The sequence below is a fragment of the Scylla paramamosain genome, chromosome 8 (assembly GCF_035594125.1).
Source record: "Scylla paramamosain isolate STU-SP2022 chromosome 8, ASM3559412v1, whole genome shotgun sequence".
Taxonomy (NCBI): Eukaryota; Metazoa; Arthropoda; class Malacostraca; order Decapoda; family Portunidae; genus Scylla; species Scylla paramamosain.
In genome coordinates this window covers 28322040-28339835 of record NC_087158.1, presented here as the reverse complement: position 1 = coordinate 28339835, position 17796 = coordinate 28322040, and the positions used below count along the sequence as shown (strand labels likewise).

The 17796-nt window shown below is 43.1% G+C and overlaps 1 long non-coding RNA gene across 1 annotated transcript in view; it reads right to left on the bottom strand.

The window, feature by feature from the left end:
• The window catches only part of LOC135102607 (uncharacterized), a 128933-nt gene that overhangs the window by 71048 nt on the left and 40089 nt on the right, over positions 1-17796 (bottom strand). The window contains exon 2 of the long non-coding RNA XR_010269701.1: positions 11514-11578. This is a non-coding gene — a long non-coding RNA (uncharacterized LOC135102607). The remainder of the gene's footprint in view (positions 1-11513; positions 11579-17796) is intronic.

Below are 17796 nucleotides of genomic sequence, written 5' to 3'. Positions count from 1 at the left end.
GCAAACATTGACCGCTTAGGGGCGTTGAGTTACTGTGGAATGTACTTTATGTGTGAGATGAGGTGGAGGGGTATCTGTTAGACGTACAGTGATGGTCAGAAGTCTAGTCACCTGCCGCACCTGCTGACTTGCACTAGCTTTTGAGTTTTTCCTTCCTCTGAGTTGCTGAGAATGTATCACTTGTCAGCTTGTGTAAAGGTTGCAATTGAGATATATACACAGGAGGAGAAAGACCTGCTATAGTTTGCTGTCTTGCATTGTGTTTAACATTTTCTCTTCTGATCTGTTAAGAATACATAAGTTGTCAGGTTTTGTAAGTTGAAATTGCGGAAAATACGCACACAGAAGCCAAGAAACCTGCCACACTAGCTTACTTGCACTGTGTTTTAGAGATTTTACTTAACCTTAATTCCTCTGATTGGCTAAGAATGAATTAGTTGTCAGATTTTCCAAGATTAAATAATAAGGACATAATCACAACACTGAGAAGGACTGTTATATAGTACTCATCTACTGTCTATGGCTATTTTTCTTCTACATACTTTCGTACACAATTAAGTAAAGAGAAAACAGACTTATCTACCAACACTGTCGAAATACAGGGAACAAATACGAGAAACTGCGTGAAAAAAATGCAAGAGAAGTAAGAAAAATAAATTAGAAGCGGGAAATGAAATACTGAATTAATTAAGACACAAAGGCACGTGAAATAAGAATGAGCAGACAATTCCAAGAAGAGGTAATGAATTTAACGGGGAAGAATGCGCTCCTCGATGCTCCGTTGCCTGCATTGCTCCCCTGTGACGCGGGAACAAGGTGTGGAGTGTGGGCGGAGAGGGAAGGGGCGAGTGTGTATGCAGGGCGACAAGTGTGGATGGTGGATGACAGACAGGAAGCGGCGAAAGTGGATGCAAGGGGGCACTGAGAGATACGTGTGTGTGTGTGTGTGTGTGTGTGTGTGTGTGTGTGTGTGTGTGTAAAAACGTAATAACAAATAAAAAAATTATCTTCGTAAAAAAAAAAAATGATAATAAATAAATGAATAAAAAAAAAATAGGAAGACGAAACTAGGAAAACACAACACACACACACAATATAAAAGACTCGAACATCACCAACAACAAGAAACCACCACCACCACCACCACCACAACACACAACAACAACAACAACAACAACAACAACAACAACAAAAAACAACAACAACAATCACACTCCTCTTTCACTGGTAACTTAAGTAATTGAAAAAGCTGGAAAAAAAAATGACGCTTTGTTTGAAGTGGTTTGTACAGAGGCGCCCGACCGACGAATTGAGAGAGAGAGAGAGAGAGAGAGAGAGAGAGAGAGAGAGAGAGAGAGAGAGAGAGAGAGAGAGAGAGAGAGAGAGAGAGAGAGAGAGAGAGAGAGAGAGAGAGAGAGGTTGTGGTGCCAGGGTAGCTCAAATCGACAGAGAGAGGAGGCAAGGGAGGGAAGGCAAAATGAATACAGGTGAGTTGGGAGAGGAAACCAGGGAACCAACACATGTCTAAGTGAGATATTGGGTTACAGTATGCTATGGAACTGTAGGTGTGTGTGTGTGTGTGTGGTGTGTGTGTGTGTGTGTGTGTGTGTGTGTGTGTGTGTGTGTGTGTGTGTGTGTGTGTGTGTGTGTGTGTGTGTGTGTGTGTTGCCTTAGTCTTTCTGATGGATATTAAGATAGACAAGGCACTTAAATTCATGGAAAGAAAGGGTTATAGGATAGCATAACGAGATAGAAAGCGATTTGTAAATGGAGAGGTGATGAGAACTAGAGGCAGATAGACCATCGATGAGCCCTAAGACATCTGCACAAGGAAGAGAAAAAACATAAAAAGGAAATGAAAACCTCACAGGGGCTTGCACAAGGAGCTCAGGTTTACACAGCCGCTGCGTGTGATTCAAGGGAGCACTGGAGGATTTTCTACCGCACGGACCTCTCAGCTGGCGAATAATAATGAGTAATGTTGATATTTACAGAAATCACTAATGACAAGAGGACCAAACACACACACACACACACACACACACACACACACACACACACACACACACACACACACACACACACACACACACACACACATTACACTAATTCTCGGTATTACAGTTAAATGCGGATCAGATAAAAATGTTGAAGCACATACTCAGTGCACTCTTTCGCCAGGATTCGGTGAAAAAATATATTTTGGACGGCAATTTAATGCATCAAAAAGCATATTAGTGCTCTAGCCATTAACTGTATTTGTATATACCGCGTGCGCTCACACACACACACACACACACACACACACACACACACACACACACACACACAGCACCACTGACCTCATCGTATCAGCTGGAATAACGAGGACGCAAGAGCTCTCCTACCATTAAATCCTGGCGTCCTCGTAACGGTCTCGCAAGCGTCCTGCCATTATATTCCGTCGATGGCTTGACGAACTATAAAGCCTCTGTACAAAGGGAAGGACTACAGTACGGAAGACCAGACGCACTTGCTACACCGGAAGGACGTGAAGGTCGAGTAGACTAGAGCTAAGCGGTAGGTATAAAGGAAAATCTGCTTTCCAGCCTCGAAAACACGTGGCGATGTCTCATAGGAGTGCTTGTGTACAGGTAAATACAGGTAAAATATGCAGAGACGTTCAAATTTTTGGGGTAAATTTTAAGTTTTTGGTTGTGGAAGATGTCTGGAAGATTGTAGCAGTGTAAAGCTTAGTCAGTATTTGCACTTATGAATTGATTTAACATTACGCTGCCTTATATTTCTGTATGTGTGTATGTGTAAGACGTTGGGTTGTGTATGTTGTAGGAAGACTGTGGCAAGAGTAACGATAAGTCTGTGTTAAGGATTAGTTTAGCATTAAGCTGTCTCATACTTCGTGGGATAAGAGGAGTCGTAATATTAAGTGTATAAAGATTCCTAATACGAGCAGGAACGAAAGTTATGCATTATTTCACTGTCACATCCTCACTGTCACTGTCAAGAATGTACATGCACCAACAGACTGACACGCGTACACACCTACCTACCCACCCACACCCACACACACACACACACACACACACACACACACACACACATGTACTAGCAGAAACAAAAGAACAATATCGGTCTCCCAATTCAATAAAAGCTTCGACTCAAAAAAGCTCAAAAAGGGAAAACAAAAGGAAACACGTTCAATACCAAGTGATACATATGTGCATATATACATACAAATTCACTCATACGGGCCTGAGAGAGAGAGGGATGCAATGGAGGGAGGACTAGGGGGCGTCTCTCCCTGTTCCTCTACTCCCCCCCCGCTGTCCCCTACCCGCAGGTGTGTGTATCAATCGTACCAAAGCATCGAGGCAGCAGACTGAAGTAAAAATATTCGTGAGGTTTACCAAATTTGCACGAAATACGAAATAAAGGAAACGTGAAAAAAAAATGTGATATGTATCTTGTATCCTGAATAAAAACTGTTAAATGAGTAGCGTAAAAAATAAAACAACGTAGAATGTAACGTAGGGGGAAATAAAAAATGCACCATGAAAACTGCGGACGTGACTACAATCTTTTTTTTTAATCCGAGTGGGAAAAAAAAAATAATAACACAAGGGGAAACATTTCCACCACGAACAGGACATACATAGACTTACACACCAAGAGAGTTTGGCGGCTTTTAAATCACGCGCAATAATAATCCGATTCCACGCAGTAATGCATCAAAATTTTACCGTAATCGCGAAGCTTACAGCACACACCAACACACACACACACACACACACACACACAAATCCATTCCCCTCCTCCACACACACACACACACACACACACACACACACACACACACATACAAAGTCAAAAAAACGCACATTACATAAGAACTCAAGGAACTCAAGACGGCACAGTATCGTCAGGAGATCGAAGCGTCCTGTGAGGATGCTAAGCTGCCCTCGGGTCCTCTGCAGATGTCAATACCCAACATGGACCATCGATAACAAGGATGCAATAGGAAGACGGCGTTGGCGGCTTCCCCACGGGCTATACTGAGATGAAAGAAACAGAAACGAGTCGAATACAAAAGCAGAAATAGGAAGACGAGGAGCAGGAGGGAGGAAGAAAGACTAAGGATCAGGTTGTGAAAGGTATAGCATGCCAAGAATATGTCTCAGGAGGCAGGAAAGAGGAGAACAAAAGGAAGAAAGATAGCAAGAAAGGCGAGGAAGGAGGGGCTGGCAGCGTGAGGCCATCATGTGTCGGGGGAGATGGACGGAGATAATGCAGCGAGGGGAAAAAAGGAGAGATGATGATGAAGAAAATGGAGGAGTGAAGTGAAGGAAGAAAGAGAAAGAGAGAGCGAGCAGCGAACGTTAGACGGAGGTGAGAGTAAAAATAAAAGTGAAGAGGTCACAAAGCGATGCGATGCGAGAGGGTAAGTTGAGAAAGAGGAGGAGGAGGAGAGGAGGAGGAGGAAAGGGAGAGAGAGAGAGAGAGAGAGAGAGAGAAAGGGAGAGAGAGAGAGAGAGAGAGAGAGAGAGAGAGAGAGAGAGAGAGAGAGAGAGAGAGAGAGAGAGAGAGAGAGAGAGAACTAAACATTACAAAAAGAAAAAAAAAAACAAGAAATAAAGGCAGATGCAAATTAACAGACAGACAAAACACACACACCACACACACACACACACACACACACACAGGTAACACGCACAAAGTTATAATTCCTTCAGGTTCAAACGTTTCACCTTCATCTAAAAAGTGGAATTACGAATCTGCGCCTGCAATGAGATTTTTCCCTTCACTTTGAAAACTTCCCTCAGTATTCCATGTTTTCCTTCTTCTCTCGTAACGCCTTTTTTTTTTCTCTTTTTTTTTACTGCCACCAAAAAAACCGAGGTATAAAAAAACACGTATTTTCCTCTAATATCTTAAAGAGCAAAGAGTCCAGTAGCATCGTCTTTTAATTAACATCACACGACTATTGCAGAAATATTGAGTAATGTATGGCAATTTTCCTCTCAGTTTTTAAGGAAACACGAGACTCGGAAATGTCCATGTCAGTGTGAAGGGCCAGGACACCTTTACTCCAGCGAGAGAGAGAGAGAGAGAGAGAGAGAGAGAGAGAGAGAGAGAGAGAGAGAGAGAGAGAGGAGAGAGAGAGAGAGAGAGAGAGAGGAGAGAGAGAGAGAGAGAGAGGAGAGAGAGAGAGAGGAAACGGAGACGCATGAATAAAATCAACAAACTGCACCAAAATATGACGTTAATGAATCATCGTCCTGCACTTTCAAGACATTTCTCAGCATCTAAATCATCGCTCATTATATTTTTTTCTCTCTCAATCTTTCTCTTACCTGACTCATTTTTTCCTCACCCTCTTCCTCCTGACGTAACCATGACTCATTAGCACGACGCTGCGCTGCTTGAGCGATCACCAGAGACGTAACCCGCGGCCCAATTTCCCTTAACAAGGAGGGGAGGAAGAAGGTCATCACACGCACTGGGCCTTCCCTCTCTTCCCCTCCCTATCAGGCACGAAGGGGAGAAGACCTGAGGAAGACCTGGAGAAGACCTAAAGAAGACCAACAGAAGACCTGGAGAAGACATAGAGAAGACCTAAAAGAAGACCTAGAGAAGACCTGGAGAAAATTTGAAAAAGACCCTGAAGACCAGAGGAAGACCTGGAGAAGACCTTGTTTACTCCTGGAGAAGACCTGGAGAAGACCTAAAGAAGACCTGAACAAGACCCTAAAGAAGACCGTAAAGAAGACCTACCCCTCTATCATAAAAGTAACTTAGTCCCCCCTTTCTACCTTGTCCTCGCTCTTAAAGATGCAAGTGGAGCGGGACATAACAGTTTCCCGGACACCTTACACCGGGAGGGGGAAAAAGTGGGTTATTAGCCATTTGCATGCTACCCGGCCTTGTTCATCATAGGATAACACCCCCGCCACCACCAGCAACCTTCCTCCTGCTCCTCCTCCTCCTCCTTCTCCTCCTCCTTTCTCTTCTTCATTTCTCAACTCAGGCGTGAAAAGTGTCCCCTTCTCTGTCTTGTCGTATTTTCCTACCTTCCTTAATTGCTATTGATGGATGATTCTTGTTTTTTATGTGGTTTTGTGTGATAGGAAGATATGAAGATTGTACTAGATTTTTTTTTTTTTTTCTTTTTCGCTTGGGTAATAAATTAGTGGTATTTCATTTTGGTCTCTCTCTCTCACTCTCTTTCTCTCTCTCTCTCTGAATCACACATACACACACATGCACATACAGCCCTGCCGTGACATCTGACATTTACTCGTCACTACAGCGACCTCTCTCCTTTACCAGATAAGAAAACTCGTGTGTGCTTTCTTTCAGGTATATTTTTGATCTTTTCTTTCACATAAACGTTTTGCACGACAATTTCGCTAATAGCATTACATGATTTCAATTGGGGTGAGGCGTATCAGACACGTATATGCATGAATAAAACCACATTATTTATAGAAGGTCAACAGTAATGGTTTCCTAGGAAGTTATCTGTCCCTCACCACTACCCACCACCACCACCACCACCACTATGAACACGCACACCTATCTTATCTAATGGGTTCCGCTGCTAATTCATTCTTCACCTTCCTCACGTTCCCTGTTCGTCATCCGCTTGTATTACTCTTTCTTTATTTACTCTCCTCCTCCTTTGTTCTTTTCTTCCTTTCCTCTCAGTCACAGAAATCTTCTTCATCGTTTCTTCTTCATCTTCCTTGTTTTCCCCGATCCTTATATTCCTTTTTTTTATCATCTTTTTCCTCCTCTGCCTTCTTTTTTTCTTCTTCTTCTTCATCCTCCTCCTCCTTCTCCTCCTTCACCCTCGTCAGGAAAACAGTCGACCCCCAGTCAGTGCGTCACCACCACACCTTTCCCCAGAAGCATTAACTCCACGTCACTGTGTCCATACATTAGGACAGGAACAGTGCCTCGTAAAAGCAGGTAGGGCGTCTATTTGAGGCTTATTGATACCTTGTTTGTGTGCTCGTTTCTCTTCATAATAAAGAAAAGATTTGTGATGGGATTGCAAGTAAGGGTGAGGATTTTCTTAGCATTTATATACCGAGTTGATTTCTTTTGGGTTTCCTGTGTGTGTGTGTGTGTGTGTGTGTGTGTGTGTGTGTGAGAGGGAGCCAAGGACTTCTCCTCTCCAGCCAGCAACTCGATAACTCACTTTTTCCGTTCCGTTTCTATTTTTTAACTTGCTTCTTTTCCTTCGTTTTCCTCATCTCTCTCTCTCTCTCTCTCCTCTCTCTCTCTCTCTCTCTCTCTCTCTCTCTCTCTCTCCTCTCTCTCTCTCTCTCTCTCTCTCTCTCTCTCTCTCTTTATATATTCCCCAGTCTTTTCGTATCCTTTCTTTCTATCCATACCATTTCCCTCTCCTTCAATTCCACGCTCTTTTCTCACGACGTTTCCTTTTCTCCTCCTTGGAATCTGTTATATATTTCTCATGGACCTTTTTTTTCCTTTTCTTTTCACGGCTCCTCCTTTGCTGTTCCCTGGGACACACATCTCTGCCTTCCTTCATTTTACTTTCCTCTTCAATTTCTCCTTTCTTTGTGATGTTTTTTTTTTCGAACCCTTTAGACACAGAGAGAGAACTGGTTAGTCAGTCTCTCTCTCTCTCTCTCTCTCTCTCTCTCTCTCTCTCTCTCTCTCTCTCTCTCTCTCTCTCTCTCTCTCTCTCTCTCTCTCTCTCTCTCTGTCCGTCTCACTACGTTCTGTCCATCATTTGTGCATCTGCATAGTCTTTCATCCTTGCATCTATTTCCTTGTCCTTCTGCTATGCTTTTTCTTTTGTAACTTTATGGTAAAACAGTGCAAAATAAAAAGTATGATGTCAATCGATATATAATTGGGCCGTGCATAGAAATTATAGATAGATAGATAGGTAAAGTGAAGAGAGAGAGAGAGAGAGAGAGAGAGAGAGAGAGAGAGAGAGAGAGAGAGAGAGAGAGAGAGAGAGAGAGAGAGAGAGAGAGAGAGAGAGAATCTAAAACCATGGAATATCATATCAACTTTACCATGCAAGCTTTTTTTTTTCTTTCTTTTTTAGTTTAATTTTTCTGCCGCAAGTTTGAATTCACTGGTCATTTATGAAGCATCAAAACCCATTGCCATTTATTGGGTGATGATCGTTTGGAGGATTGGGTCACCTCGGGGCCAGCCGGCGGCCAATTGCGTCACAGGCAATGCATTTGTCAGCAGTAGAAGCCAATACTGTGAGGGGGACAAGAGGGGAACATTAGTGAAAGTAAAATTACCTACGTCTCTCTCTCTCTCTCTCTCTCTCTCTCTCTCTCTCTCTCTCTCTGGAACTCGATCCTTTCAACTCCCTTTTTATCGTTTCTTGGGTAAAGTTTCGTTTCTTTCTTTCTACTTTTCTTTGTTCCTGTATCGACTGGTCTTATTTTAGCGGTTGTTTTTTTATCCTGTTTTCTATTTTTTTTTCTATTCTTATTCTTTCGTACGTCCATTCGTCAGTAAATGGGAAAGTCTATCTGTCTCCCTTTATCTGTCTCTTGCTCTACTCTCTTTCGCATCCATTCTTCTTTTTCCCCACTCATATCTTCTCACTGTCACTCTTCCTTCCATTCTTTCTTCCCTCTGAAATCACCCGTGGACTTCTCTTTTTTTAATGTATCAGGGAGATAAACCAAGGGCGAACAAAGGAATATTGAAAGCAAAAACTGCCACACAACAAGCCTCTCCCTAAGAAAGTCAGGAGCGGTGGAATTAAAAGAGGTGGTAACATGGCAATTGAGTTTTTAAGGTTTTGTTATTGCCTTGTATTTTTAAAAGCTGACGACTGTAGACAAAAGAGAAAAAAAGACTAACTAGGTATATAAATAAATAGCTTTTTCCCCCCAGCACCGCTCCGATCTCCGGCTTGTGTGTGTGTGTGTGTGTGTGTGTGTGTGTTCGTATCGTGTACATCGCGCTCGTTTAGCTGAGAGGGAAAAAGGTCATCATTTATAACGATTACCACAAACAGCCCTATTTGCGCACGCGTTTGCATTCATTACCCGCATGAGTTATGTTGGTTTAATTTCCGGTACAGTCAGTTATAACTTGTCCGGGAATGGAAAGAACAGTAAGATAGATATTGATCACCTAATGATTGATGGCGACAAATTATATACGCTTATCCTTGCTTTTGGTGATGTGTATTTATCTAAACTCAATCTCTCTCTCTCTCTCTCTCTCTCTCTCTCTCTCTCTCTCTCTCTCTCTCTCTCTCTCTCTCTCTCTCTCTCTCTCTCTCTCTCTCTCTCTCTCTCTCTCTCTCTCTCTCTCTCTCTCTCTCTCTCTCTCTCTCTCTCTCTCTGTGTGTGTGTGTGTGTGTGTGTGTGTGTGTGTGTGCGTGCGCGGTGTAGAGTAATGGAGGGTTTTAAGGGGAGTGGGAAGGAAGGAAGGGCATAAGGACGGCGGCGCAAGGCAGGGAGATGCAAGAGATGGATGGAGGTGAAGGGTCGGCGGAGGCAGCTTTAGCACCTCGTAAATTCACCTTCCACCTTGCTAACAAACACACGAATAAATGATAATAATAACACGAGCCTCAACACGCAGAATCAACAACACTGGCCACCTTTCCTCCACCCAAGCACAGAATACATTTAACTTGATACCCATTAGTGTCACGGTGAAAGGCAACACCAGGTAAGACAAGCAAAAATAATTAATTTCCTCATGCTTCTGACGACCACCCCACCATCCACCATCCCCCATCCACCCCTCCACTTCCTACTCATTCAGTGAACCTCATACCTGGCGCAGCTTTCCAGGTAACCTCAGCTCCTCAGTCTGGGAGAAGTGACCCTTATACCCGCAGGTCAGAAGAGCCACACGTGTCAGGTAATCCCATGCCCTTCCCCTTGTATCTTCACCTGAGGCTAATCCAGAGAGACTGTAACGCTTGATGCTTCATGTCGCTCGCCGTTTCCGCTTCAATATTAAATCTGGTGGCATGAGTGTGTCATTTTCTGGGCGAGTCCACGTAGGGTTTTCAGGATAGAGGGACTGAGGGATAGAGTACGTTGGTGGTGGTGGTGGTGGTGGTGCAGGTGGTGGTGGTGGTGGTGGTGCAGGTGGTTGTCTATAGAGTGGTGTTTAAAGGGTGGGGATACAGATGCGTTGCCCAAGGGATGCACATGCAGAGGAGGATTGGAGGGAGCGCTGAGAGGCCGCCGCAGATTAAGCAAGGGTTAGTTTGGTGGTGGTGGTGGTGGTGGTGAATAGAGGGAGTGGTGACTGCCTAGTGGTGCACGACTGGTGAGTGGCTAGCGGTGGTGTGAACGAAGGTGGTGGTGGTGGTGGTGCGGTGTGAGTGGTGAGTGTCTAGTGGTGGTGTGGACGAGGGTGGGATGTGGGGAGGTGTTGGCAGTAGTCAGCGAAGTCTGGAAGATGGTCGCCTAGAGAAACATAAAGTCCGGCAGATTGCACATTAAGGCACATAAAGTGAGCAAATTATCTCTCCCAATTTTCAACAGCACATCACGGAATTATCACAAGGCTGGAGGCACCCGCTCGTTTCCTGCCGGTGAACTACTGGTGTGTTCCGCTGAGCTTTATTACTCACAAGAATTCTGGGACGCTAGACACAGCTCATTTTCCCTCGTGTGGGTGAATGTTGGTTTTTAAAGCGTCTTTTTTCTTTTTTTATGTATTTCCCTCCTTCAGTATATCGTTGTATATATTTTCCATACTCCAACATAATTTATTGATTTTTTTTTCACACTGAAGAGAATGTAACAAGAGGAAAAGCTGGAGTTATGAGCTAGGCATTAGTTAAGTGTGATTTTCCACATGAAACCAAACCGACGTAATAGAAGAAAAGGTACATATATCTTTCAAAACTAATGCAAAACCCTTAATGAACGTTGGACATGCATGGGGAGAGAAATCCCAATCAGCAATATTTCAAACCTCCAATAAGTTTAAGCTCTGAGCCCCACACTGGTGACCCTGTTGTGCGGCTTTCTTCCCTTTCTTCCTTGAACCATGTCCTACAACACCCACACATGAACTGCCACGTGCAGATCTGATGACTTCTTACAGCTTCCCTTATTTTATTATGTTCTTTTGTACATCCTCACATACACATCATGCACACGTCTACATACAGTTATGCATAGAGAAAACTAGAAAGAGGCTTCAATTTTCACACTGTGCTTTCATCTTTACTTCACCGACTTTAATTTCCACACTACCTTCATCTTTACTTCACCGGCTTGAATTTCCACACTGCTTTCATCTTTACTTCACCGGCTTGAAAATCCACACTGCTTTCATCTTTACTTCACCGGCTTCAATTTCCACTGTGCCTTCATCTTTACTTTTCCTTACATTTCTTACATTTCCTTACACCCATACTTATGCCTCTACATCTAGCTTTTATCTACTTATTTACCAATTTCAAACATCTTCTAATTTCTGTCAGCATTCGATATATCTACTCGCATGCCACACTGCAATTTTGGTCTTACCTGAATCGTTTCCTTTTTTTAGCCAACAGGTTTTCAATAATATTCTTGGCATGTGTTGACCTCTCCTGTGGAATAAAGAGTTCACTTTTAGAAGTCTCATAGGGAAAAACTGACTTATTTTAGGAAGACGAGGTAAAGAGGAATGAAGAGATAAATATAGAAAGTGAAGTGAAAAAGGAGGAGGAGGAGGAGGAGGAGGAGGAGGAGGAGGAGGAATTTGATTTATTTGAAAAGAGAGCAAGGCAAATCTAAAAAAAAAATAAAGAAAATAAAGAAAAATGACATGAAAGAAGGGGAGTGGACGACTGAAAATGAGATAGAGAGAGAGAGAGAGAGAGAGAGAGAGAGAGAGAGAGAGAGAGAGAGAGAGAGAGAGAGAGAAAGAGAGAGAGAGAGAGAGGTTTCCACAAATGTGTTATCGGTGCCACAAGAAGCAACAACACAACGACAGGACGAAGATAAACCACGCCCTCCCGGGTATCCGCACCCCCCTATGGTCCTCTTCGTCTTCCTCCTCCTCCTCCTCCTCCTCCTCCTCCTCCTCCTCCATTTTCTCAGGTTCAGCTTCTCCCTATTCTAACTTCCTCTTATTTTACCACACACACACACACACACACACACACACACACACACACACACACACACACACGAGCAGGCATCAGGCACACAAATAAGAGTAACCTTGTGTCCGGCGCTCTTCAATTACGCGTTGATAAATCATAAGCAAGGAAGGCTAATGCAATTTCGACTTTCATTATCTCGGCTATTTCATTTGCTTTTTTATCGTCCGGCGCAGACTTACCCTCGCGTAAATAAATGACCGGATAAAACAAACCCAAACAACTTAGGGACTCGCGGCCGGCTCTCCTATCGGGTAATCAGGCCAATTTACGTACATAAAAATTGGACACAGGCCGTGCTAATGTACCCGGACGGCCTCCACCTCTTGACTCGCACCCCTTGCAGAAACAAACAAGGATTTCAATGTACTGTACAAGTATCTCCATATACTTTACAATACACACGTAATTACAAGACAGGCAGGAATTTGGTCAAAACTACGCACCTTCCAGCATTACGACAAAAAAATCTTTCATTCCCAGAAGAGACCTGAATATTTTACTTGCTAGTAAGTATGTAGACCAACCTCCTACTCCCACATCTCCTCCCCCTCCTCCCCCTCCTCCTCCTCCTCCTCCTCCTCCTCCTCCTCCTCCTCCTTCCCTTCTCTCCATAGCCAGGCCAGCCCCGGGCATCAAAAGACACGTGCTGGTCCACCTCACTGCTCCTCCACGAATCCTGAGGTGGACTTGGCCATGCAGACCACGTGAGCGAGGCCCGCCCCACCCAGGCACTCCCTCCGGCCACTCGTGAGCATCGGGGGAAGAATGGATTTCTGGGAGAGCAAAGAATGGAGGCGGGAACGAAGAATGACTGAAGAGTGGAGTGACAGCAAAGGACAGTGACAGCGTCCTATGGAAATGTGATAAAAGGAAGAAGTTTTAACATACTTGACGTCTGTGAAGCGGATGGTCGACGTAAGGCTTTTACATGGATACACTGTCATTCACTGTCAAATTCACGAGCTCGTAAGCCTCTAGGAAAGGTGACTGACCCTCGCCGTCCAAGCTCAGCGAGGTTTAGCTGGGCAGTGGGTGTGGGTGGGTGGACAGGTGGGTACGTATGTGTGAGGCAGTAGGAAAGATCACAAGAATATATTATTTTTAGGTAGTTTGAAAAGATGAAACATTAAACTAATAAAAAAAAAGAGAAAAACTGAGCATCACATGGAAATAAAAAAGGACATTAAGTGCACCTTTTTAAACAATTTGAAAACTATAAACTTTAACCATAAAAAAAAAACCCACCCTCAAAACAGAGACGAAAAAAAACTGACCAGCACACGAACAGAAAAAAAACAAAACAAAATGACACATTAACCAAAACGCATACACACACACACACATACACACACACACAGACAAGATCCAAAGAATCCACACAGTACACAAACACCATTCACCGAACAAAACACACGAAAATACACGCGAAAGTCGGCGTGGGGATGGACCAATAAAGGGGCGGATGACGCAGTGCAGGCCGAGGCGGACACGAAGGGGTGGGCTGCAAGAATGTACGAACGCCGAGATATATTGAGTCTCGCGGCGCTGGGGGAAAATGTGAATCGTGGGACCTTCACGCCAATTATTTTTCCGCTGGAAGGAAAAGGAAGAGAAGGAAAACAAGGAAAATGAGGGGAAGGAGAGAAAAGGAAAAAAAGGGACAAGAAAAGATGTGAAGGAAAAGGAAGACAAGGAAAAAGAAGGGCCAAGAAGGACGTGAAGGAAAAGAAAAAGGAGGAAAAGAGGGAAATAAAGAACGTGAAGTAAAAGGAAAAGGAGGAAAAGGGAAATGTGAAGGAAAAGTAAGCGAAGGAAAAGAAGGTCTAAGAAGGATGTAAAGGAGAAGGAAAAGAGGGGAAAGAGGGATGTGCAGGTAAAGAAGAAAAAAAGGAAAGGAGGGACAATGGAGGAAAAGAGATGAAGAGGAAAAACCATAAAGGAAAGTTCGATGAAAAAAATACGTTGCTAGTAGGAATAAAGAGGAAAGAGAGAATATAAGGACAAAGAGGGACACAGCATCAAGTTACCAGCCAAACACTACCTCATATTTCCACCTTTGTTAACCCACTACACCGTTTTCTTTCTCTCTCTTTTCTTTTTTTTTTTTTTACCGAACAGGTTCTATCAGACTCGTCCGCCACAATGCAACTTTCTTAATTTCCTATTATTTCCTCCATTCCCTCTCAGTTACAGAACTATAGACGCCGACAAGTCCATTTTCCACCCCAGACGCTTATTTAATTTTCTTTTCAATCACTCGGTCTCCCATTAAGAGCCGTGCTGCCTCCCTCTCTCCCTTCACCCCTCTGCGCACACACACACACACACACACACACACACACACACACACACACACACACACACTGAGCGCCGCCCGTCCGCTCCTCGCACCCAGCAACCCTGTCTCGATACTGTCTGGAGTAAATTCGATGTCCAGGGACACTGTATCAATTTCATTCGCTCCTCTCTCGCATCGAGTGCTGTAGTGTGTGTGTGTGTGTGTGTGTGTGTGTGTGTGTGAGTGTGTGTGTGTGTGTGTGTGTGTGTGTGTGTGTGTGTGTGTGTGTGCATAAACGGTTTGTGTCATTTGCAGTACCCTTCAAAACACATATTTGCCAGTAATATATACAATTTTAGTGGCTGTGACGTTAATGCAACGGTGATATAAAACATGAAATCCATCCAATTATGCACTTAATTTCCCATGAAAGCATTATGTTGTTATTTACTCTCTCTCTCTCTCTCTCTCTCTCTCTCTCTCTCTCTCTCTCTCTCTCTCTCTCTCTCTCTCTCTCTCTCTCTCAGTCGCACGGTTGGGTCCACTTTCGAGGGCCAGAAGCAGATACAATTAAGGAGCGTGAAGGACAGGTCTCGCCAAGCACTTTTAGGAATACAAGTCAGACCCAGTGCTCGTCCCTCTGCGCTCCACCCGATGACCTGGAGACTATTTCACCACGTTTTCTTGCACACGTTGACATAATAGAAGCGAACGTTAAGAAGCTGAAGTTAATCTTAAAAGCCATTAAAAAGAATATTGAAAATTTGATTGAAATGTGTTAAGATTCGAATATTGGCACATTTTGATGGTGTGTCTCTAAAGCTACTGTACTCTAATTATGCTATGAATAATTAAGTAGCTTCATGTAAGAGTGGAAATCATTTTAATTTACAATTGTTTGAAAAATTTGTATTCTCTAACCGATTTTCTGCCTCTCAAAAACCAGCTGCTGTTTTGTCCTCTTTTAGAGTGCTTTCAAATCTGAGTGAAAATAATGTAGATTCGTAACTACTGGCATCTCTTAAACTACTGAAATTTTGTTGTTTTACAGAATAACTTCATATAAAAAGCAAAATTAATGAAAACTCGCGAGAGCTGAAGAATCTTTATCCTCCACCCGATCATCTATCTCCAGAGAATCGCTTGAAATTTGCCTTTAACTGAATATCTTGATGTAAGAGTCAAAATAATATAAATACAAAAATATCCGTTTTAAACAAGTGCCCCAGACCAGTGACTCGTTCCCCTCTTTCCTCCTCAGGCCGAGTGTCAGCGGAGGGAGGAGGAAAGGAGGAAAGGCCATTAGAACTCCTCCCTCCTCTGTCAAGCCCCAAGTGGTCTGAACAGTGTCGCGCCGCACCTCCGCTCTCGCCGCACCTCTCCCGCCTACAATGCTGAGTCTGCGCCGCCATCCCTAATTCAAAGTATTGCCTCAACACACCGCGAGTCCATGATGGGGAGAGATGGCTTATAGATGGCTGGGAATTCTCTCTCTCTCTCTCTCTCTCTCTCTCTCTCTCTCTCTCTCTCTCTCTCTCTCTCTCTCTGTTTCTCTTATCTTGTTAGTTGCCAGTTTGTTAGTCTGTCTGTCCGTCCATCTGCTTGTCAATTTGGGTGTCTATATGTGTGTGTATCTTTGTATTTATCTGTCTGTCTGTCTGTCTGTCTGTTTGTCTGCCTACCTGCCTGTCTGTTTGTTTATCTATCTGCCTGTCCGTTTGTTTAACTGGCTGTCTGTCTGTCTATCTGTCTTTTTGTCTACGTCTCTCTCTCTCTCTCTCTCTCTCTCTCTCTCTCTCTCTCTCTCTCTCTCTCTCTCTCTCTCCTCTCTCTCTCTCTCTCTCTCTCTCTCTCACATGTCCGCATCAATAATCAGCAAATGGAATGTAATCTTGACGTCATTAAGGGAACCATTTACTAATTGAATCTGCATAAAATTTACCACTAAAATCACGAAGGATAAAAGGTGGGATTTATAAAGCTTTCACAGGGAAAAAGTGGAAAAATGATACATAGATCAATCTGACACATTCAATACATTTTTCACGCCGCAGTGCACCCGCCTAGGGGCCGCCGCTGGGGTGTGTGGGCAGCGCTGGCCAGACAACAGCGTGGGCGGTGGAGAAAGCGTTGGAGAGGCGTTCTTTCTATATCACGGAAGGAGGTGCAATAATTAGTTTGCTTTCCTTGTCTTGTAGTGTTTGGGTCGGCAGCGTCAAGCAAACAAGGTAAGCATTCATAATCAGTGAAAATAAGGTGATGAAATTTAAAGGTATGTTTATTTTCCTTGGGAAAATTAATAGTCGTTGGAACAAAGTGGTTTAGGACACCATATAAAGATGCTTTTTTTTTTTCTTTTAGTGTTTAACTTATCAGGAATCACTCCACGTCAATAAAGTAAGACTTAATAATCAATCAATGGAAACAAAGTGGGGTTGATAAATTGAGCTATGATTATTTATCTTGAGTTCGTGTGTTCGTTTTGACTTTTAATGTTTGATCTCTCATGAATATCACCAAGTCAACACGGTAAGAGTTAATATTCAATCAGTGGAAACAAGGTGTGGGCTGAAAATTTGAGATATGATGCTAATTTATCTTGCTTCCTTGTGTTTGGCTTAGCACGCACATATTCCCACTCAACAAACTATAATAACACTTTCACTGTAATCTGACACACCTTTCCTTAATCACTAGCCACTCTGAGACATCTTTTTTTGTTCTACAGCCACCTACATACAATATACTGACTAGACAAATAGCAAAATATGTTCTTTTTGACATCCTTCTTTCGTGTTGATGCTTATAAATATTTTCTACATCATATTCCTATTATTTTAAGTTGTTCCATATCGTAATGAAAGAGTTTAAACAGCGAACACGAGGTGGGGGTTGAAAGCTTCCTGCAGCGTGGAAGGGAGGGAGGCGAGGGGAGGAAAGGGTCACTAGCGCCGCCCCGCATCACCACTCTCTCGGGGCAGCTAACACGACTGGCTTCCTGCTGCACCGCCCAAGCTGCTGTCATACGTATTGGATGCTATGTTGCCTTTTTGTTTCTCTCTCTTTCTCCCCTTTTCCAGATATTTACGGTTTTAGTTTCGTATTTTCTAGCTGGATGCTATAATTTTCTTACTGAAAGCGCCTAAAAAATATCATATCTAATTTGTTAGTAGTAAAATAAAATCGGAAAGCTTAAAATAATCTTCTAGAAACGTCATCAAAATATCGTCGCATTAATTAGACAAATATGATAATAATTTCATTCTTGTAAAGGCCAGAAATAATGAAACCTCTACTAATTCAACTATAAAAATAAACATGAAGACATTTATCTAACATGTCAATTATGAAATTCAATCGGAAATCTGAAAACAATATGATC